The sequence below is a fragment of the Schistocerca gregaria genome, chromosome X (assembly GCF_023897955.1).
Source record: "Schistocerca gregaria isolate iqSchGreg1 chromosome X, iqSchGreg1.2, whole genome shotgun sequence".
Taxonomy (NCBI): domain Eukaryota; kingdom Metazoa; phylum Arthropoda; class Insecta; order Orthoptera; family Acrididae; genus Schistocerca; species Schistocerca gregaria.
The window spans coordinates 796650207-796656995 of NC_064931.1; positions in this window are offsets into that span (position 1 = coordinate 796650207).

The following is a 6789-nucleotide window of genomic DNA, read 5'->3' on the forward strand; positions in this document are numbered from 1 at the left end:
TGTGTTTGTCCTTAGGATAATTTAGGTTAAGTAGTGTGTAAACTTAGGGACTGATGACCATAGCAGTTAAGTCCCATATCATTTAACACACATTTGAACATTTTTTGAACGAAGCGATCTGCGTAAGTACAGGAAGCTGACAGTGGTACAAAGTAGGTTGTGAGCTCTTCAGCAAGAACTGACACATCAGTACGAATACAACCATGAAGGAAGAGACCTGAAACAGTTGTTGATTTTTGCTGGCTCAGTACACAATAGAGCTTGGCCGATGCCTGAGAAGAAGAAGCATGCAATCCTAAGGAGAAGACATACTACCAGGGGGTAATGCTCGCCGCATGCGTGGTGTTTTCGATGAAGCGACACGTATTCGCCAGCGCTATCCTAAATGGCAAGCACCTCAGGGAGCTCAGCGTTCGTTTCTGGGTACGGGCTTGGAAAACACAGATTTCGTAAGCTGGAAACTGATGAAAACCGCCAATCCTCTGTAACTGTAAGATGTGTACAGGCTTCAGCAACTACAATGCAGCGCAGCGAAACAGTGTTGTGTTTCACAGGGAACAGTGACGTTGGCTTGACCACCTGGTATGGACAGGATGGTATAAACACAAAAATTCAGTCTCAAAGTGTGCTAGGCGCCAAAGAGAGTATATCTCTTGTGGTAGAACGTCGTGAGCGGACAACCTCTGAAGAACCTGCCGCGTATCAGTTACATAAGTCTCACCCAGATTAGCAGGGCTCTAGGTGGGTCCTTATTTCCCCAGCTGCTCTTAGGACTGAAACGGAATCTCGAAATTTTCATAATAAACTCCCACCTCATTGGATGAACTGCTGGTGGATATCAACACGCCACCCTACAAGAGGGCTCGCGTAATGAGTCCTCATGAAACAGTAACTGTTCCAAATACTTCAATTTATAGAAAAAGGACACATTCTGCTAGCTTGAATCTGTTTTTAATAAAACTTCCTGGCAGATTAAAACTGTGTGCCCGACCGAGACTCGAACTCGCAGGAGAGCTTCTGTAAAGTTTGGAAGGTAGGAGACGGATACTGGCAGTAGTAAAGCTGTGAGTACCGGGCGTGAGTCGTGCTTCGGTAGCTCAGTTGATAGAGCACTTTCCCGCGAAAGGCAAAAGTCCCGAGTTCGAGTCTCGGTCGGGCACACAGTTTTAATCTGCCAGGAAGTTTCATATCAGCGCACACTCCGCTGCAGAGTGAAAATCTCATTCTGTTTTTAATACTTACGAAAAGATGGGCGTTTTGAGATAGGCTCACCTTTCTATAGTCAAATGGGTGTAGACCGCACTGCCGAACTTTAAAATGTATAAAGCGATTGACAATGGGAGACTGTTGGTTGGAACATCTTGGTCACAACAAGCAACAAAATTTCAAGCAGCTAATTCCCTCTGGGAATATTCCACCGAATCAGAGGTACATAATATCTTGAACTATAGGAAATGTGTTGTGCACTGTAGAGGTATTATAGATATCACGAAGAATAATCAAGAAGGAGAGACTGATGTGCAAAATATGATGGAAAGGGTAGATAGTGAACCGGTGAAATCAGATGCCTTTAGTCTTATGTTGAGTAGCTGAATGCTTCCAGAGCATATCAAGGCTAGTTTACGTACCCACCCCAATGCATTGTTTTAAATGCTGTGGCTTTGGACACACTACTCTAGCTTTTAAGGGAGAAGCCACTTGCGGCAACAGTGATAACTCCGCCCTCGAAGCAGTCACTTAATCATCTTCTCCGAAGAGTGGTAACTCCTCTGGGAGTCACCTTGGCTGGATTAGGAATTGCAGTGTCAACACTGAAGAAAGGAAGGTAGAGGAGCTAAAAACAACAAATCATATTTCGTATAGCGAAGGAAAACTTATCTGTAAGGCAATGCAGTTGAGAGGTGGCCCGCCACTCTCCCACTTTAATTACACTGTCGATCACAGTAATATTCATATTTTAGGTCAAGATATGTGTATTCCCCACTACTACATTTGGTATGTGTGGTTTATGAACTTTTTTACTTAAGGAAATTGCGGGAAGAATGTTCATATAACTGCATGTGTACCCTGTAGAGAATTTGTACCTGAGAGCCGTAGTGAAAGATAGTGGGGAACAGGGAGAAAGATGGATGTGAGCCATAAATGTTGTGTCCAGCGACCAGGCTGTGCGAGGGATTTGGGGAAGCAGCGCTCTGTGAGTTGAAAGTGCTGAGGGACTTCAGGCCGTCGCATTCCACTGTTTCCACTCAGGGTAGGAGCAGGAGGGCGCCGGTTCGCAAACCTTTTACCCGGGCCAGAATACAGACCGTTACGAAGGCGACGAATTGGCGGAAAGTGGCAGTAGGAAACCATTAAAATTAGACTGCAGTAATCTGAGCTTTGGCGCAAACGGTGGTACAGTAAAAAAATGGCAAGCATTCTCATGTTAGAGGCTGGGACGACACGAACAGAGTGGCTGGTGCACATGTTTGCTGGAGGCAAGACTGTAACTCCCCTCACGCCAGGAAGTCGCCAGACTCTTTTAGGGAACGGCAACAAAGTATATTTCATGGGCACGTTGTGTGGGAGCTTAACAGCCTACTTTCAGAAGCCGGAAATAGTTGGCCTGGAAAGACTGCATCTCTTCATAAATGAGGGACTGTGATGCCGTCTACGTAGACGCTTTTTGCCGAACCATGGCCATGATTACCGTGAGAACGACGCTCCCTAGTCTAAAATCTTACTTTTCAGATAAGAGAGATTCTGAGTCGCTGATTGGTTCCTCTCAGGAGGTGAAAAGCAAAGGCTTGCTGCTCTTGCTTGGGAAGCCTGATGCTGTGTCCGGATTATCTACTAGGGCCAGTGGAACAGGCAAGAAGGGAGATTCAATCAGTAGAGAATAGTTCGATTGGTTTTCATAACGCGCAGGAATCTCTTCTGCTAACTCGGCTCCCTTACCGGGGCTTGGTGGTAAGTGATTGTGATTCTTGGCCTTTTTATGTCTTCTGGTCCTACCCTGGTGTAGAACTTCAGATGTTTCTCTAGTGGGTGAGACTTGTGGTCTGCGACTTGGGGTGGACTACGAGTCAGCGGCAGTTTCCAGCTGTGCCGACAGTGGAACTGCGTATCATCTCGGAGGTACAGTGTGTCACGAAAGTGAACTTATTCTTTCTTAATCGGCCGTCTGGCGTTTGACAATTCCAGCATGCGCATTCATGCCTGTGAGTCAAATTGGATGGCCAGACCAGCGAACGGGTGCACTTCACACTGAAATCTGCCACGATTTCTGGGCTCAGATAGGGAAGTTTCCTGCTTTTTAATAATCAGAATGCCTGTCCGCGTAGTTTGCAAGTTTTCGTCAGAACATTACAGCTGCAGCAGCGCGCCGCTCATCGATCACAGCGTGCCGTTTTGTGTTGCTGCCTGAATCAAGGTATTGCTGCACCAGCGTAGGTTTAAGTGATATTCACAGGTTCCTGGTCTCCGTGGACCATAGTTTGTTGTGCAATTTGTCGTACTTGATTCCATTTGAATAAAGTTTGGCCTCACAGTTGATTCGTGTACACAAAAGCAGATTCTGGTCTAGGAGAGATTAATTCAGAGGATAATGTGTATAATTTCGACCCCTATGAATACTTTGCCAATCAAACACTATCCCTTTTTCTGATTTATTTTTGTCCATTTTTGTAAGATTTATCAGCTCGATTGTGGTTATAAAAGTATGTACAAAAACTTGTCATTTTTTTATAAATTTAAATACGTCATTTGTGTCATTGATACTCCTCCAGTCATTCACTGTTATTATTTTATTGTGGTGACACATGAATACACAAGCAATTAAAATTTGAATTGTATTAAATTAGTTAATCTGATGACTAATTTGAGTTCTGAAACTGATCGTAGACATAAGCAACAAAAGTCCAATTAGTAAATTCACTAATCTCATACATAAAAATTAAGGGTGTCGCTCACGATTTGATAATTGTTGAGAAGATAACACTTTTCTTTACATAAAGATACTAACATTTAACATGACTTGGAAATGTATTTATGATTAAAACAAGCACCCGCTTTCAAACTGCCCACCCTCGACCAGATCCCGATTCATGTCACTTTCGTGAGGTAGTCAGTCATTTATCTTGCGTGTTCCTCTTTTTCTTTTTTGCAAAAGGGAGACTATGGTGCACTGAGAACACTTAGACTCGGTCTTGGTGCAATGCGTTATGTCTCAGTTATTTGTAGTATGTTGTAGTCACTTTATTTCAGTGTATGTATTGTCTGTGTTATCTGTCTTTGTTTCTCATTGCGGTTCTAGGCGCTACAGTCTGGAACAGCGCAACCGCTACGGTCGCAGGTTCGAATCCTGCCTCGGGCATGGATGTACGTGATGTTCTTAGGTTGGTTAGGTTTAAGTAGTTCTACGTTGTAGGGAACTGATGACCTCAGATGTTAAGTCCCATAGTGCTCAGAGCCATATGAACCATTTATTTCTCATTATGTCTTGTAAGTGTTTTCTACATCACTTCTTGTCTGATGCTGCATCGTTGTTTACAGCGTTGAGGAAGCTTTTGTGGAGTTATTTTTTATGGGGCGTGTACTACAATTCAGAGTAACTTTTGTTTCATGGCTTAGGCATAAATGTGTGCATTATTTGCAAGAAGGTCAGAGAATAGTTGTGGTGCGTGACGTATTAGAGTCAGAAACTTGCGGAAAAACATTCATTTGAATGCTTACGAGAAGCAAACCTCGTGTGTATAGGTGAAAAATGCAGCGCACTAATGTTGTCCAAAATGGAATACGAGCCAGTCATTGACCCAGGAAAAGATAGGACGGCGGAAGATGTCAAATGCAGAATACTCCGACGATGAGGTTTCAGTTCACTCAGGAAGTGAATGTGAAAACGATTCCGTGATGGCAGGTCTCGTAGTTTCTGTAAATATGGAAAGAGGTACAGTCAGGGAAAGTAACAGTCCGATTTCGAGGGCAATGCGCCATAGAGCAATTGAGTCAAGAGCACAGTGTCCTGGATACGTTACTGGAAGTGCACAATTAGAATCGATCATTAAATTCATGCAAGAGGCAGAGAAAAGGCGACAAGAGAAGGAAAAACTGAGGAAGGGAAAGGAAGGAAAGAGACGGCAGGAAGAAGACCAAAGACAGAAGATCTTCATTAATGAGGCTAGGGACATTCAGAAGCGACAAGTCAAGGAGAAAAGCGACAGGACGAAGTAATGAAACAAATAGAAATTCGAAGGAGGGCTGATGAGTTTGTCGGAGACGTAGATCAGGTCACGAATGAAGTTAAGAGTGTAAAAGCAGATGTTGAAGACATTAGTAAAACGTCAGATGAGAAGCGAGAAGTAGCGGTAGATTCCAGACGTGAGGCTAGGAAAGCCAGATAAGTGGCACGAGATGCGCGGAAAAAAAGCCCATATTGCGGGAGATCAGGCAGCGCTATCGAAGGTCGAAGCGAGCGCAAACAAAAAAGGCTATTTCTGCTCTTAATAGCAGGAACAGAGAATAGTTGAAAAGATACAGGAAGAAATGTTAGAAATCAAAGACGAGCAAACACATCTCACTACACAGCAGAATGAGCTTGCGGAAGAGATGAGACAAATGTGCGAAAGGGTCGTTAGCGTAGAAATTTAGCCAGAAGCAACAGCACGTCGCCATGAGTTCGCTAGTCACCAGAAATGTCAAACAGGAAGTTTTGCAACCCACCCAGGAGCCACAGTCACGGCTCAGGCCGATAAACGGCAGGAGAGTCCACTTACCGGAGTATGACGCTCGGCCGAGTGCGTGCAGTCAGTGGCGCTTAGCACAAAAAGTCCTCAGCCAGACCACAATTGCACGCGTCTCCGAAGTGTGGAAACACTGCTACATGACTCTGATGACACAAAACGAGGGCACAACAGCATTCAGCGATTGGGCGGCAATGAAATCTCGGGCGCACGCGCGCCAGAATTTAGAGAAAATCCAGTGCTGCAAAATTGCGAATATTTTTACTTAAAAAACTTTCTCTTAATTCAAAATTTTTCTGGTTTACAAAGAGAACCAGAATTCATTTCATTCCAAGTCATGGATTTCGCAGTATGATAGGCTACTACCCGAGTCATGGCCACTAGTATATAAATTGGTAGTTACCTGTGGACACCTGTAAGTTTCAATAGCAGAGCACATTCTCTGCGTTGCAGCAAATTGTCGAAGTTTCGGCGAATTCAGAGAGGCTTTCCTAAAAACCTACTGGTCACAGAACACCCAAAAACGCATTAAACAGGAGATTATATTGGGGAAGGATTACTGCTGCAGTCTGGTAAAGTTTTTCGAGACACTTGTGAACAAGAATCGTTACCTGGACCAACCGTATAGTGATAATGATAAGGGGATAATTGGACACTACTACATGAAATTGCCATCGAGGTACCAGGAACTGCTCATTGGCAAATTTAATGACACAATAGAGTCATTCAAAAGAGCTCTACGAAAGTTAGACTTTGTCGAGGAGCATAAAGCGCGAGGGACCGAATGAGACATAATGAACGAAATACATAAGGTGCATCTGGAGGAAATAATGACAGACAGAATGGAAATAGAAGCAGGTCAACACGAAATCAGTGTCAATGCCACAGATTTAATAATGAGCCTCAGTGGAATGATGGAAGCAGATGGGGGACGAACGGCGTTAACTTTCACGAAAACAGAAACAGGAAAACAAGGGAAATGGAATATCCTAACCACTTCGAGTAGCCGGTTTGGAACTCACAGGGTAAACAAGGAATAATGGAGGGATTGGTAGGCGAAGACCGCTAC